Below are 6,793 nucleotides of genomic sequence, written 5' to 3' on the forward strand. Positions count from 1 at the left end.
GCGTAACAGAACCTGGTCCGAGCCCCGCAAGTCACCCCATCTTGAATTCCCCTAGGTCTCTAGTTTTCAGAAATGCACAGGTTTGGTAGGTTTCCCTGGGTGCCGGCTGAGCTAGAGGCCAAAATCTACAGGTAGGCACTTCGCAAAAAACACCTCTGTTTTTTTCCAAAATTTAGGATGTGTCCACGTTGCGCTTTGGGGTGTTTCCTGTTGCGGGCGCTAGGCCTACCCACGCAAGTGAGGTATCATTTTTATCGGGAGAGTTGGGGGAATGCTGGGTGGAAGGAAATTTGTGGCTCCTCTCAGATTCCAGAACTTTCTGCCACAGAAATGTGAGGAACATGTGTTTTTTTAGCCAAATTTTGAGGTTTGCAAAGGATTCTGCGTAACAGAACCTGGTCCGAGCCCCGCAAGTCACCCCATCTTGGATTCCCCTAGGTCTCTAGTTTTCAGAAATGCACAGGTTTGGTAGGTTTCCCTAGGTGCCGGCTGAGCTAGAGGCCAAAATCTACAGGTAGGCACTTCGCAAAAAACACCTCTGTTTTCTTCCAAAATTTTGGATGTGTCCACGTTGCGCTTTGGGGTGTTTCCTGTCGTGGGGGCTAGGCCTACCCACGCAAGTGAGGTATCATTTTTATCGGGAGACTTGGGGGAACGCTGGGTGGAAGGCAATTTGTTGCTCCTCTCAGATTCCAGAACTTTCTGCCACAGAAATGTGAGGAACATGTGTTTTTTTAGCCAAATTTTGAGGTTTGCAAAGGATTCTGGGTAACAGAACCTGGTCCGAGCCCCACAAGTCACCCCATCTTGGATTCCCCTAGGTCTCTAGTTTTCAGAAATGCACAGGTTTGGTAGGTTTCCCTGGGTGCCGGCTGAGCTAGAGGCCAAAATCTACAGGTAGGCACTTCGCAAAAAACACCTCTGTTTTTTTCCAAAATTTAGGATGTGTCCACGTTGCGCTTTGGGGTGTTTCCTGTTGCGGGCGCTAGGCCTACCCACGCAAGTGAGGTATCATTTTTATCGGGAGAGTTGGGGGAATGCTGGGTGGAAGGAAATTTGTGGCTCCTCTCAGATTCCAGAACTTTCTGCCACAGAAATGTGAGGAACATGTGTTTTTTTAGCCAAATTTTGAGGTTTGCAAAGGATTCTGCGTAACAGAACCTGGTCCGAGCCCCGCAAGTCACCCCATCTTGGATTCCCCTAGGTCTCTAGTTTTCAGAAATGCACAGGTTTGGTAGGTTTCCCTAGGTGCCGGCTGAGCTGAGGCCAAAATCTACAGGTAGGCACTTCGCAAAAAACACCTCTGTTTTTTTCCAAAATTTAGGATGTGTCCACGTTGCGCTTTGGGGTGTTTCCTGTTGCGGGCGCTAGGCCTACCCACGCAAGTGAGGTATCATTTTTATCGGGAGAGCTGGGGGAATGCTGGGTGGAAGGAAATTTGTGGCTCCTCTCAGATTCCAGAACTTTCTGCCACAGAAATGTGAGGAACATGTGTTTTTTTAGCCAAATTTTGAGGTTTGCAAAGGATTCTGCGTAACAGAACCTGGTCCGAGCCCCGCAAGTCACCCCATCTTGGATTCCCCTAGGTCTCTAGTTTTCAGAAATGCACAGGTTTGGTAGGTTTCCCTAGGTGCCGGCTGAGCTAGAGGCCAAAATCTACAGGTAGGCACTTCGCAAAAAACACCTCTGTTTTCTTCCAAAATTTTGGATGTGTCCACGTTGCGCTTTGGGGTGTTTCCTGTCGTGGGGGCTAGGCCTACCCACGCAAGTGAGGTATCATTTTTATCGGGAGACTTGGGGGAACGCTGGGTGGAAGGAAATTTGTGGCTCCTCTCAGATTCCAGAACTTTCTACCACAGAAATGTGAGGAACCTGTGTTTTTTTAGCCAAATTTTGAGGTTTGCAAAGGATTATGGGTAACAGAACCTGGTCCGAGCCCCGCAAGTCACCCCATCTTGGATTCCCCTAGGTCTCTAGTTTTCAGAAATGCACAGGTTTGGTAGGTTTCCCTGGGTGCCGGCTGAGCTAGAGGCCAAAATCTACAGGTAGGCACTTCGCAAAAAACACCTCTGTTTTCTTCCAAAATTTTGGATGTGTCTACGTTGCGCTTTGGGGTGTTTCCTGTCGCGGGCGCTAGGCCTACCCACGCAAGTGAGGTATCATTTTTATCGGGAGAGTTGGGGGAACGCTGGGTGGATGGATATTTGTGGCTCCTCTCAGATTCCAGAACTTTCTGCCACAGAAATGTGAGGAACATGTGTTTTTTTAGCCAAATTTTGAGGTTTGCAAAGGATTCTGGGTAACAGAACCTGGTCCGAGCCCCGCAAGTCACCCCATCTTGGATTCCCCTAGGTCTCTAGTTTTCAGAAATGCACAGGTTTGGTAGGTTTCCCTGGGTGCCGGCTGAGCTAGAGGCCAAAATCTACAGGTAGGCACTTCGCAAAAAACACCTCTGTTTTTTTCCAAAATTTAGGATGTGTCCACGTTGCGCTTTGGGGTGTTTCCTGTTGCGGGCGCTAGGCCTACCCACGCAAGTGAGGTATCATTTTTATCGGGAGAGTTGGGGGAACGCTGGGTGGAAGGAAATTTGTGGCTCCTCTCAGATTCCAGAACTTTCTGCCACAGAAATGTGAGGAACATGTGTTTTTTTAGCCAAATTTTGAGGTTTGCAAAGGATTCTGGGTAACAGAACCTGGTCCGAGCCCCGCAAGTCACCCCTCCTTGGATTCCCCTAGGTCTCTAGTTTTCAGAAATGCACAGGTTTGGTAGGTTTCCCTAGGTGCCGGCTGAGCTAGAGGCCGAAATCTACAGGTAGGCAATTCGCAAAAAAACACCTCTGTTTTCTTCCAAAATTTTGGATGTGTCCACGTTGCGCTTTGGGGCCTTTTCCTGTCGCGGGTGCTAGGCCTACCCATGCAAGTGAGGTATCATTTTTATCGGGAGAGTTGGGGGAACGCTGGGTGGAAGGAAATTTGTGGCTCCTCTCAGATTCCAGAACTTTCTGCCACAGAAATGTGAGGAACATGTGTTTTTTTAGCCAAATTTTGAGGTTTGCAAAGGATTCTGGGTAACAGAACCTGGTCCGAGCCCCGCAAGTCACCCCTCCTTGGATTCCGCTAGGTCTCTAGTTTTCAGAAATGCACAGGTTTGGTAGGTTTCCCTAGGTGCCGGCTGAGCTAGAGGCCGAAATCTACAGGTAGGCACTTCGCAAAAAACACCTCTGTTTTCTTCCAAAATTTTGGATGTGTCCACGTTGCGCTTTGGGGTGTTTCCTGTCGCGGGCGCTAGGCCTACCCACGCAAGTGAGGTATCATTTTTATCGGGAGACTTGGGGGAACGCTGGGTGGAAGGAAATGTGTGGCTCCTCTCAGATTCCAGAACTTTCTACCACAGAAATGTGAGGAACATGTGTTTTTTTTTCCAAATTTTGAGGTTTGCAAAGGATTCTGGGTAACAGAACCTGGTCCGAGCCCCGCAAGTCACCCCATCTTGGATTCCCCTAGGTCTCTAGTTTTCAGAAATGCACAGGTTTGGTAGGTTTCCCTGGGTGCCGGCTGAGCTAGAGGCCAAAATCTACAGGTAGGCACTTCGCAAAAAACACCTCTGTTTTTTTCCAAAATTTAGGATGTGTCCACGTTGCGCTTTGGGGTGTTTCCTGTTGCGGGCGCTAGGCCTACCCACGCAAGTGAGGTATCATTTTTATCGGGAGAGTTGGGGGAATGCTGGGTGGAAGGAAATTTGTGGCTCCTCTCAGATTCCAGAACTTTCTGCCACAGAAATGTGAGGAACATGTGTTTTTTTAGCCAAATTTTGAGGTTTGCAAAGGATTCTGCGTAACAGAACCTGGTCCGAGCCCCGCAAGTCACCCCATCTTGGATTCCCCTAGGTCTCTAGTTTTCAGAAATGCACAGGTTTGGTAGGTTTCCCTACGTGCCGGCTGAGCTAGAGGCCAAAATCTACAGGTAGGCACTTCGCAAAAAACACCTCTGTTTTTTTCCAAAATTTAGGATGTGTCCACGTTGCGCTTTGGGGTGTTTCCTGTTGCGGGCGCTAGGCCTACCCACGCAAGTGAGGTATCATTTTTATCGGGAGAGTTGGGGGAATGCTGGGTGGAAGGAAATTTGTGGCTCCTCACAGATTCCAGAACTTTCTGCCACAGAAATGTGAGGAACATGTGTTTTTTTAGCCAAATTTTGAGGTTTGCAAAGGATTCTGCGTAACAGAACCTGGTCCGAGCCCCGCAAGTCACCGCATCTTGGATTCCCCTAGGTCTCTAGTTTTCAGAAATGCACAGGTTTGGTAGGTTTCCCTATGTGCCGGCTGAGCTAGAGGCCAAAATCTACAGGTAGGCACTTCGCAAAAAACACCTCTGTTTTTTTCCAAAATTTAGGATGTGTCCACGTTGCGCTTTGGGGTGTTTCCTGTTGCGGGCGCTAGGCCTACCCACGCAAGTGAGGTATCATTTTTATCGGGAGAGTTGGGGGAATGCTGGGTGGAAGGAAATTTGTGGCTCCTCTCAGATTCCAGAACTTTCTGCCACAGAAATGTGAGGAACATGTGTTTTTTTAGCCAAATTTTGAGGTTTGCAAAGGATTCTGCGTAACAGAACCTGGTCCGAGCCCCGCAAGTCACCCCATCTTGGATTCCCCTAGGTCTCTAGTTTTCAGAAATGCACAGGTTTGGTAGGTTTCCCTAGGTGCCGGCTGAGCTAGAGGCCAAAATCTACAGGTAGGCACTTCGCAAAAAACACCTCTGTTTTCTTCCAAAATTTTGGATGTGTCCACGTTGCGCTTTGGGGTGTTTCCTGTCGTGGGGGCTAGGCCTACCCACGCAAGTGAGGTATCATTTTTATCGGGAGACTTGGGGGAACGCTGGGTGGAAGGCAATTTGTTGCTCCTCTCAGATTCCAGAACTTTCTGCCACAGAAATGTGAGGAACATGTGTTTTTTTAGCCAAATTTTGAGGTTTGCAAAGGATTCTGGGTAACAGAACCTGGTCCGAGCCCCGCAAGTCACCCCATCTTGGATTCCCCTAGGTCTCTAGTTTTCAGAAATGCACAGGTTTGGTAGGTTTCCCTGGGTGCTGGCTGAGCTAGAGGCCAAAATCTACAGGTAGGCACTTCGCAAAAAACACCTCTGTTTTTTTCCAAAATTTAGGATGTGTCCACGTTGCGCTTTGGGGTGTTTCCTGTTGCGGGCGCTAGGCCTACCCACGCAAGTGAGGTATCATTTTTATCGGGAGAGTTGGGGGAATGCTGGGTGGAAGGAAATTTGTGGCTCCTCTCAGATTCCAGAACTTTCTGCCACAGAAATGTGACGAACATGTGTTTTTTTAGCCAAATTTTGAGGTTTGCAAAGGATTCTGCGTAACAGAACCTGGTCCGAGCCCCGCAAGTCACCCCATCTTGGATTCCCCTAGGTCTCTAGTTTTCAGAAATGCACAGGTTTGGTAGGTTTCCCTGGGTGCCGGCTGAGCTAGAGGCCAAAATCTACAGGTAGGCACTTCGCAAAAAACACCTCTGTTTTCTTCCAAAATTTTGGATGTGTCCACGTTGCGCTTTGGGGTGTTTCCTGTCACGGGCGCTAGGCCTACCCACGCAAGTGAGGTATCATTTTTATCGGGAGAGTTGGGGGAACGCTGGGTGGAAGGAAATTTGTGGCTCCTCTCAGATTCCAGAACTTTCTGCCACAGAAATGTGAGGAACATGTGTTTTTTTAGCCAAATTTTGAGGTTTGCAAAGGATTCTGGGTAACAGAACCTGGTCCGAGCCCCGCAAGTCACCCCTCCTTGGATTCCCCTAGGTCTCTAGTTTTCAGAAATGCACAGGTTTGGTAGGTTTCCATAGGTGCCGGCTGAGCTAGAGGCCGAAATCTACAGGTAGGCAATTCGCAAAAAAACACCTCTGTTTTCTTCCCAAATTTTGGATGTGTTCACGTTGCGCTTTGGGGCGTTTCCTGTCGCGGGTGCTAGGCCTACCCATGCAAGTGAGGTATCATTTTTATCGGGAGACTTGGGGGAACGCTGGGTGGAAGGAAATTTGTGGCTCCTCTCAGATTCCAGAACTTTCTGCCACAGAAATGTGAAGAACATGTGTTTTTTTAGCCAAATTTTGAGGTTTGCAAAGGATTCTGGGTAACAGAACCTGGTCCGAGCCCCGCAAGTCACCCCATCTTGGATTCCCCTAGGTCTCTAGTTTTCAGAAATGCACAGGTTTGGTAGGTTTCCCTAGGTGCCGGCTGAGCTAGAGGCCAAAATCTACAGGTAGGCACTTCGCAAAAAACACCTCTGTTTTCTTCCAAAATTTTGGATGTGTCCACGTTGCGCTTTGGGGTGTTTCCTGTCGCGGGCGCTAGGCCTACCCACGCAAGTGAGGTATCATTTTTATCGGGAGACTTGGGGGAACGCTGGGTGGAAGGAAATTTGTGGCTCCTCTCAGATTCCAGAACTTTCTACCACAGAAATATGAGGAACATGTGTTTTTTTAGCCAAATTTTGAGGTTTGCAAAGGATTCTGGGTAACAGAACCTGGTCCGAGCCCCGCAAGTCACCCCATCTTGGATTCCCCTAGGTCTCTAGTTTTCAGAAATGCACAGGTTTGGTAGGTTTCCCTACGTGCCGGCTGAGCTAGAGGCCAAAATCTACAGGTAGGCACTTCGCAAAAAACACCTCTGTTTTTTTCCAAAATTTAGGATGTGTCCACGTTGCGCTTTGGGGTGTTTCCTGTTGCGGGCGCAAGGCCTACCCACGCAAGTGAGGTATCATTTTTATCGGGAGAGTTGGGGGAATGCTGGGT

This window comes from Pleurodeles waltl, unplaced genomic scaffold (genome assembly GCF_031143425.1).
Source record: "Pleurodeles waltl isolate 20211129_DDA unplaced genomic scaffold, aPleWal1.hap1.20221129 scaffold_126, whole genome shotgun sequence".
Lineage (NCBI taxonomy): Eukaryota > Metazoa > Chordata > Amphibia > Caudata > Salamandridae > Pleurodeles > Pleurodeles waltl.